General features: G+C 31.2%; 1 non-coding gene across 1 annotated transcript; it reads right to left on the reverse strand.

Annotated features, from left to right (window-relative positions):
• Positions 1-8225: 8225 nt before the first annotated feature.
• Positions 8226-8328, reverse strand: LOC111784155 (U6 spliceosomal RNA). Its single transcript, XR_002813492.1, has one exon. It is a non-coding gene; the product is annotated as a U6 spliceosomal RNA (small nuclear RNA).
• Positions 8329-8620: the final 292 nt, after the last annotated feature.

Raw genomic sequence — 8620 nt, forward strand, 5'->3', positions numbered from 1 at the left:
ATAATTTTATTTTTATTAAAAATTTCATTTTCTTTTATTACTACTGTTTTTTAAGAAGATATAGTTGTTGTATTCTCTACTTTCCGTTCCTTTTCATGACCTATCATCTATTATTTTTCAAAATTAGGTTGGATTTCGCAGTACATATAAAAATTACCAATATTTTTCACTGCTTGAATCACATAGATAATTTTAAAAAATAATTAATCATCTCAAAATCTTGGTTTTCTTCTCTCTCTATTCCAAGTTCTTCATTTAATTTTGTTGAAACTTAATTTTTGGCCTATTTAAATCAATTGCACCCTCACTTTTTTTTTTTTTTTTTTTTATAAAAAAAGTATTGATGGGGACTAATTTTTTTGTAACAATAACTAAAATCTAAATAACTACAAGAAAAGAGCCTTTTTTATATTGAAGGTCAATATCCTTTTTCTCTTGCGACATAAATATACCTTTTTTTTTAATCGAAATCTTTTTTTTTTATGTTATCTTTTCCTTGATGGCAGAATCATTCTGCAGTTGGGGAAGGAGTTGAGGAGAGATAGTTGAGGAAGGAGTTGAGCAGAGAGATTAGTTGAGAGAGATGAGTTATTTTTATTTATTATTATTATCATTTGTACCGTTGTTACACATTCTCACCCATATATATCAAAGGATAAGCTCTTAGAGATAGAAGTTCATAATTAGCTTAGAATGAACATCAAACCGAATAGTAAAATATAAATTTTCTAAGTTAACTGATTTATAAAGAGAAATTAAATATTACGTGATCTAATCTTACACAAACTATTGTGTAGAATGCTCTTATTCTTATGTCTTCATACTTATGATTTGGATCCAATCATCTGTTACAATTATAAAGTGGGTCGTATCAATGTTGCTGTGAGAAAAAGATACTCAACTTTATTCATTTACCGTAAAGTATTTAGGTTATTTCTTGAACATGATGCTCTTATATATTAATCACAGTGTTCAAATCACGTATTGTTCAAGGTTATACTAAAATTCTATAATTTTTCATAAATGCATAATGTTAAATTGAAACTAAAATAATCAAAATTATTATTACTGCTAAACCATAAAAAGTGAGTGTAATGACCCTAAATTTTCAGATACTCAGAGTCGCAAATAACGTCTCATACTCATCTCTAATGCGGAAATGTAACTCTTAAAATGAACATTATTTATAACATAAACTTTGAAAACGCTTAAAACAACTTCTTCTCTGGAGAACATAGCAATGGTCTTACGTGTTTAAATACGAAATACTGAAGTTTAGAAAAAAATAAAAATAAATACAAAATAATTTAAAACGATAAAATGCAAAACAACCTATTCTAACTTAAGACTAGGAATTTAAACGTGTCTACCCTATGCACGTGCCACAGTCTCTGCTCGCGATGCCGCCGTCCTCCGTACAAGTGCACCTTGCATTTACCGGCTTTAGGTCAAACGGTATTGACAAATTATGGGCATGTATTTTCAATTAACTTTATTTATTTATTCCTCTTTCTTTAATTGATTTGTCCATTTTACAAAATTTTATAATTAGATATTTTTGTTTTATTCCTTAAAATTTAAATTATTTTATGATTTAAATTCTAACTAAATATGTTTTAACAAATAATTTTTTATTCTAATAAACCGTAAATTTGACCGGGATCATAAAAAGTTATTTAATAATAAAATTGATTTCAATTTTTAATTATACTCAAATGTTTTCTTAACTCAACCAAGAATAGAATGATGCAATAACCAAACATTCAACCTCTAACCAAATCAAGAAATTGCTATTTTTCGTAATACATTCGATGAAATAAGATGTATATTCATTTATTTTGAACAATTAAACTGTGGATTTGATCGTGAGAACACTAGAAGAAGGGTATCTCATCTTGAAAGTCTCAGATGGCCCGCTACTGTTCCCAGTTATGTATAAGATCGAAAGTACTTTGAGGAATGTTGAGCAAATAAATGCCATTATCTCTAGCATACCAAAGGCAAGATTGAAAATTGCAATGCGAAGCAAGCCACTCGCTTTTCTCTCTCCAAAACACTTCGAAGCTGGCGTGTTGGTTGGTTGGAGTTCTTAGGGTACACCAGAAGAGCGTAGTCGAAGTCATATTCTCCTTGAATTGCCATTTATAAGTCTGACCACTTGTTACATTATGGTCACCCAAATCGTCATCTTTTGATTTGCAATGAACGAACAAGACCTGATTTTGACCAAGCTCATTCACAATCCCCACGGTCCATTCACTTAGTGGCCTCATAGCTTTTGAGTCCACTGAAGCTAAGCATGGCGTTCCATGCATCGTCAAGATAAAAACAAAAGATGAAATCACAAAAAAGTTTAACATAGAAGAGTTCATTGTAACTTTTTGCTTAATTTCTCACTTCCTTGAGTGATGTTGTCATTTGAATTGATATTCAATTTATAGATGAATTTTTTTTATGATTATTTAAAAAAAAATTAATACTTTTTACCGGTATGGAAAACCACGTTTGATATGTTAATTTTATTATTTAAAAAAAAACATAACAACCATAGACGTAATTTAATTATAACAATTTCACAACTAGGAAGGTAATTTATTTCATTTTTTTTCCATAACTAGAGATGTAATTTCTACCCCTACAAGTTTGGATTATATTAATCTATAGTTAATCTCTCTCTGATGGGCATGATATGAGTTAACCACCTTCTTAATTTACTAAAATTTATATCTTAAATTAGTACATTATAATTAAAATCCATAAATGGAATTTTAATTAAATTTGATGTTTAATTTGATGTTTGAGAATCCAATTAAAATTAAAGATATATTAGACACAATATTAAATAAGAGGTGGTCCCCTTCCTCTTACTCCTTCGTGTGGTCTTGGTCCTAGCAACCAAGATAGCATCTTTTAAGTCTAAGGCTCATTACTTATGAACTTATGCTATACATCACGCATACTAAGTTCATATCATATTGCAAAAAAAATCACACAGCATGCTACACATCACATCATACTCTTAAACAAATACGTGAAATATCACAACAATTTCAGTAATGTTAACATAAAAATGCATGAGTGTTTGAAAACGTTTCTCTTTTCTTATCTTGTGCAAGGCGTACCTGACAGTGACGAGACATTGACGTTGGGACCATGGAACGTGCCAAGCCTACATCGTGGGATAGTCTACAAAATCTAAAATTTGGCTCTGATACCAACCGTGACGACCCTAAATTTCTACATACTCAGAGTCGCAAATAACGTCTCATGCTCATCTCTAATGCGGAAATGTAACTCTTAAAATGAACATCATTTATAACATAAAGTTCGAAAACGCTTAAAACAACTTCTTCTCTAGAAAACACAGCCATCGTCTTTGTTAGACGAACACGACTCTCCACAAGGGTATGATATTGTCCACCATGAAGTCCATAACTATTTTAAGGTTTCAAGACTCTCATTTTATGTTAGATTTTTAAGTATCCCAAGTTTTATTAAATGTAGGGGTATCTACTATGCTTATATAATACCAATTTTTAGAGACTTCTTGGTACTACAAAGTGTATATATATATATATATAGATTTCACAAAGTCACGAACCCATGATAAGCGTCTAAACCAAGGGTATGTGTGAAATGAACAAAATGTATCTATGATTATGTACCTCTAGCTTTAGAAGGTCATTGGAATATGTTGAGAATTTTAGGGTCCTTGCAACACTTTTGCTCGTTTGTTATCTATTTGAATTAAACACTTTTGCTCGTTTGTTATCTATTTGAATTAAACTCTTGCGGGGAAACCCCATGTACTTAGCAGGCACACGCCTTAACCACTCGACCAAAGCAACTCATGCCATCCTTGGTCTCATTTTTTTTCAAATTTTGAAAAACTTTGACAAGGTTGCATTTGGTAAATATACCTATATATTGAATAAGCATCAATCACGTGGATAAAATATTAACAATATTTTATTGTTTTTGCATTCATTAGACCACTTGGGTCAGAATGCATAAGCCCAAATGCTCTTTGGTCTTATACCCTTATAGGATAAAAGCTAAAAAAATTATCTTGCATGAAAAACAATATTTATATACACGTAAAGTAATTAACTCTAATGTTGAGAGAATTACTTTTTACGAGTCTTTTCATTTCATTCAATTTGATGTTAATCAAATGAACTGTAAAAGACAAGTATGTCTTTTGCATTCGTGACTGCCAAAGACAATTAATTGAAATCTGCTTGTACTCGTGACTCTCCGACGAGTGTACCATTTTTCGACTTAAGACATTTGCAACCACAATTGTCTTTCCAGGGTGGTGCTGGATATCTATTTTGTAATCATTCACAAATTTTAACCACCTTCGTCGCCTCATGTTCAATATTTTCTGGGTGAAATAGTTGCCTCATGCTCAATTCTTTCTGGGTGAAAAAATATTTTACTCTCATGGTCGGTGTAGATTTAAGTTCCTCTCCATACAGGTAGTGTCGCCAAATTTCATTTTCTTTTATTACTACTGTTTTTTTTAGAAGATATAGTTGTTGTATTCTCTACTTTCCGTTCCTTTTCATGACCTATCATCTATTATTCTTCAAAACTAAGTTGGATTTCGCAGTACATATAAAAATTACCAATATTTTTCACTGCTTAAATCACATAGATAATTTTAAAAAATAATTAATCATCTCAAAATCTTCGTTTTCTTCTATCTCTGTTCTTCATTTAATGTTATTCAACCTTATTGATGGTGACTAATTTTTTTTTGTAACAATAACTAAAATCTAAATAACTACAAGAAAAGAGCTTAGGGATCAATTTTTATATTGAAGGTCAATATCCTTTTTCTCTCACGCATAAATATACTTCTTTTTTTTTTTTTTAATCTGAAATCATTTCTTTTATGTTATCTTTTTGTTGATGGTAGAATCATTCTGTAGTTGGGGAAGGAGTTGAGGAGAGATAGCTGAGGAAGGTAGTTGGCCGAATCTGAAATCATTATGTAGTTGGCAGAATCAGGACATATATAAACTTCGAAAACGCTTAAAACAACTTCTTCTCTGGAGAACGTAACAATGGTCTTAGGTGTTTAAATAGAAAATAATTTAAAATGATAAAATGCAACACAACATATTCTAACTTAAAACTAGGAATTTAAACTTGTCTACCCTATGCACGTGCCACAGTCTCTGCTCGCGATGCCGCCGTCCTCTATACAAGTCCACCTTACCATTACCGGCTTTAGGTCAAACGGTAATGACAAATTCTGGCATCTATTTTTAATTAACTTTATTTATTTATTTATTTATTCCTCTTTCTTTAATTGATTTGTCCATTTTACAAAATTTGATAATTAGATATTTTTGTTTCATTCCTTAAAATTTAAATTATTTTATGATTAAAATTCTAACTAATTATGTTTAAAAAATAATTTTTTTTTTCTAATAAACGGTAAATTTGACCGGGATCATAAAAAGTTATTCAATAATAAAATTGATTTCAATTTTTAATTATACTAAAATGTTTTCTTAACTCAACCAAGAATAGAATATGCAATAACCAAACATTCAACCTCTAACCACACCAAGAAATTGCTATTTTTCGTAATACATTCTCTAATATCATTGAAATAAGATGTATATTCATTTATTTTGAACAATTAAACTGTGGGTTTGATCGTTTGAACACCAGAAGAAGGGTATCTCATCTTGAAAGTCTCAGATGGCCAGCTATTGTTCCCAGTTATGTATATGATCGAAAGTACTTTGAGGAATGTTGAGCAAATAAATGCCATTATCTCTAGCATACCAAAGGCAAGATTGAAAATTGCAATGAGAAGCAAGCCACTCGCTTTTCTCTCTCCAAAACACTTCGAAACTGGCGTGTTGGTTGGTTGGAGTTCTTAGGGTACACTAGAAGAGCGTAGTCGAAGTCATATTCTCCTTGAATTGCCATTTATAAGTCTGACCACTTGTTACATTATGGTCACCCAAATCGTCATCTTTTGATTTGCAATGAACGAACAAGACCTGATTTTGACCAAGCTCGTTCACAATCCCCACGGTCCATTCACTTAGTGGCCTCATAGCTTTTGAGTCCACTGAAGCTAAGCATGGCGTTCCATGCATCGTCAAGATAAAAACAAAAGATGAAATCACAAAAAAGTTTAACATAGAAGAGTTCATTGTAACCTTTTGCTTAATTTCTCACTTCCTTGAGTGATGTTGTCATTTGAATTGATATTCAATTTATAGATGAATTCTTTTTATCATTATTTAAAAAAAAAATTAATACTTTTTACCCTTATGGAAACCACGTTTGATAGGTTAATTTTATTATTAAAAAAAACATAATAAACATAGACGTAATTTAATTATAACAATTTCACAATTAGGGGGCAATTTATTTCATTTTTTTCCATAACTAGAGATGTAATTTCTATCCTACAAGTTTGGATTATATTAATCTATAGTTAATCTCTCTCTCATGGGCATGATATTAGTTAACCACCTTCTTAATTTACTAAAATTTATAGCTTAAATTAGTACAATATAATTAAAATCCAATTATGAATCATATAAAAATGGGATCCTCCTTCCAAACCTTTCTTAATATCTTTCTTAATAAATTTGATGTTTAATTTGATGATTGAGAATCCAATTAAAATTAAAGATATATTAGACACAATATTAAATAAGAGGTGGTCTCCTTCCTCGTCTTACTCTTTCGTGTGGTCTTGGTCCTAGCAACCAAGATAGCATCTCATAAGTCTAAGGCTCATTACTTATGAACTTATGCTATACATCACACATACTAAGTTCACATCATATTGCAAACAAAATCACATAGCATGCTACACATCACATCATACTCTTAAATAAATACGTGAAATATTACAACAATTTCAGTAATGTTAACATAAAAATGCATTAGTGTTTGAAAACGTTTCTCTTTTCTTATCTTGTGCAAGGCGTACCTGACGGTGACGAGACATCGACGTTGGGACCATGAAACGTGTCAAGCCTACATCGTGGGCTAGTCTACAAAATCTAAAATTTGGCGCTAATACCAACCGTGACGACCCTAAATTTCTACATACTCAGAGTCGCAAATAACATCTCATGCTCATCTCTAATGCGGAAATGTAACTCTTAAAATGAACATCATTTATAACATAAACTTCGAAAACGTTTAAAACAAATTCTTCTGTGGAAAATACAGCCATCGTCTTACGTGTTTAAATACGAAATACTTATAGTTAGGGAAAATAAAAACAAATACAAAATAATTTAAAACGACGAAATGCAAAACAACCTATTCTAACCTAAGACTAGGAATTTAAATATGAGTCTACCCTATGCACGTGTCACAGTCTCTGCTCAAAACTAACTCGTTTAGATTAATTAATTTATTTGGTTAATAGAGACAAAAATGTATATATATATATCACTCACTCCCTCCCGGTTTAAATGGATGATATTTTTTAAACAAAGTATTATTAGTTTCCATCCAAAATTAGGGACAAGAGTACTTGTTAAACTTGTTTAAAAATTTAATGATATTATTGAAAATTTTAAAAATTTTAGAAATATTTTTTAGACAAGGTATCAATTTAGAAAACATAACATAATGCTCCATGCTTTTAACATGTCGTTTCACAACTGTAATTCATACAACAATTAACTCAATCATCACACAAAACAATCTAAAAATAACATATCACATCATAATATATCATATCATAAATATGTCATATCATAAACACTTCGTGGTCATATCGTTCCCTAACTTATCATAGTCTTAACGTTTTTATACCTATCACAGTCATATCGTTACGTGAACGTACCTTAGTCATACAATCACAGGAATGTATCCTAACGCTATCGTTCTATCAATCTATCACAAACCTATCCCTTTCTACCCATATCCTAACCATGTTATTTCATCAATCTCCCCTATCCATAGCACTCCGGTATGTAACCTAACCTTAGAAGTTCAAGATATGAAGTTTGATTACAACGAAGATCGGTGAGTTTCACATATGGGTAGCAAGAGATTGCTTAAACCAAGAGGGTGGAGCATTATAGGGAAGGGTCTAGACCAAAAGGGACAACACACCCCACATCAAGCCCACCTCTATATTGATTTTGAATTTGTTCTAACCGCTTCCACACATGAGATCCTGGTCACCTCTACAATGGGTCCACACCTTGTTTTGGAGAATAAAAAAAAAATTGGACCATTTCTCGATTTATGCGTGTCATTCTTGTGCAGGGGTCATGCTAATTTTCTCTGTATCGTTCTAATTTTATCGGATGTCCCCGAAGGGACAAACTTATGCTTCTACAAAGTTCTTTATATAGGATGTGTGAATTGTTCTCCTCGGCAATGTGGGATTCTTGTTTAAAGCCTCACATGGAGATAGAATACTATAATAAATATACCCCCAACCCCACGTGGAAAGAGCAATGAAGTTATAAAACCCTTTAGAGGCCACTCGAGTTCATTGTTGAAATGATTTCTTTAAGTTTTAAAGCTCTATCAATTCAATCCAGCAATGGAATCCATTTTAAGGTTCTTTATTTTTTTTATTAAAATATTTATTTATGTTCTACCGATTTTT

Source organism: Cucurbita pepo, chromosome 10 (assembly GCF_057944985.1).
Source record: "Cucurbita pepo subsp. pepo isolate OVF chromosome 10, ASM5794498v1, whole genome shotgun sequence".
In the NCBI taxonomy this organism is placed as follows: Eukaryota; Viridiplantae; Streptophyta; class Magnoliopsida; order Cucurbitales; family Cucurbitaceae; genus Cucurbita; species Cucurbita pepo.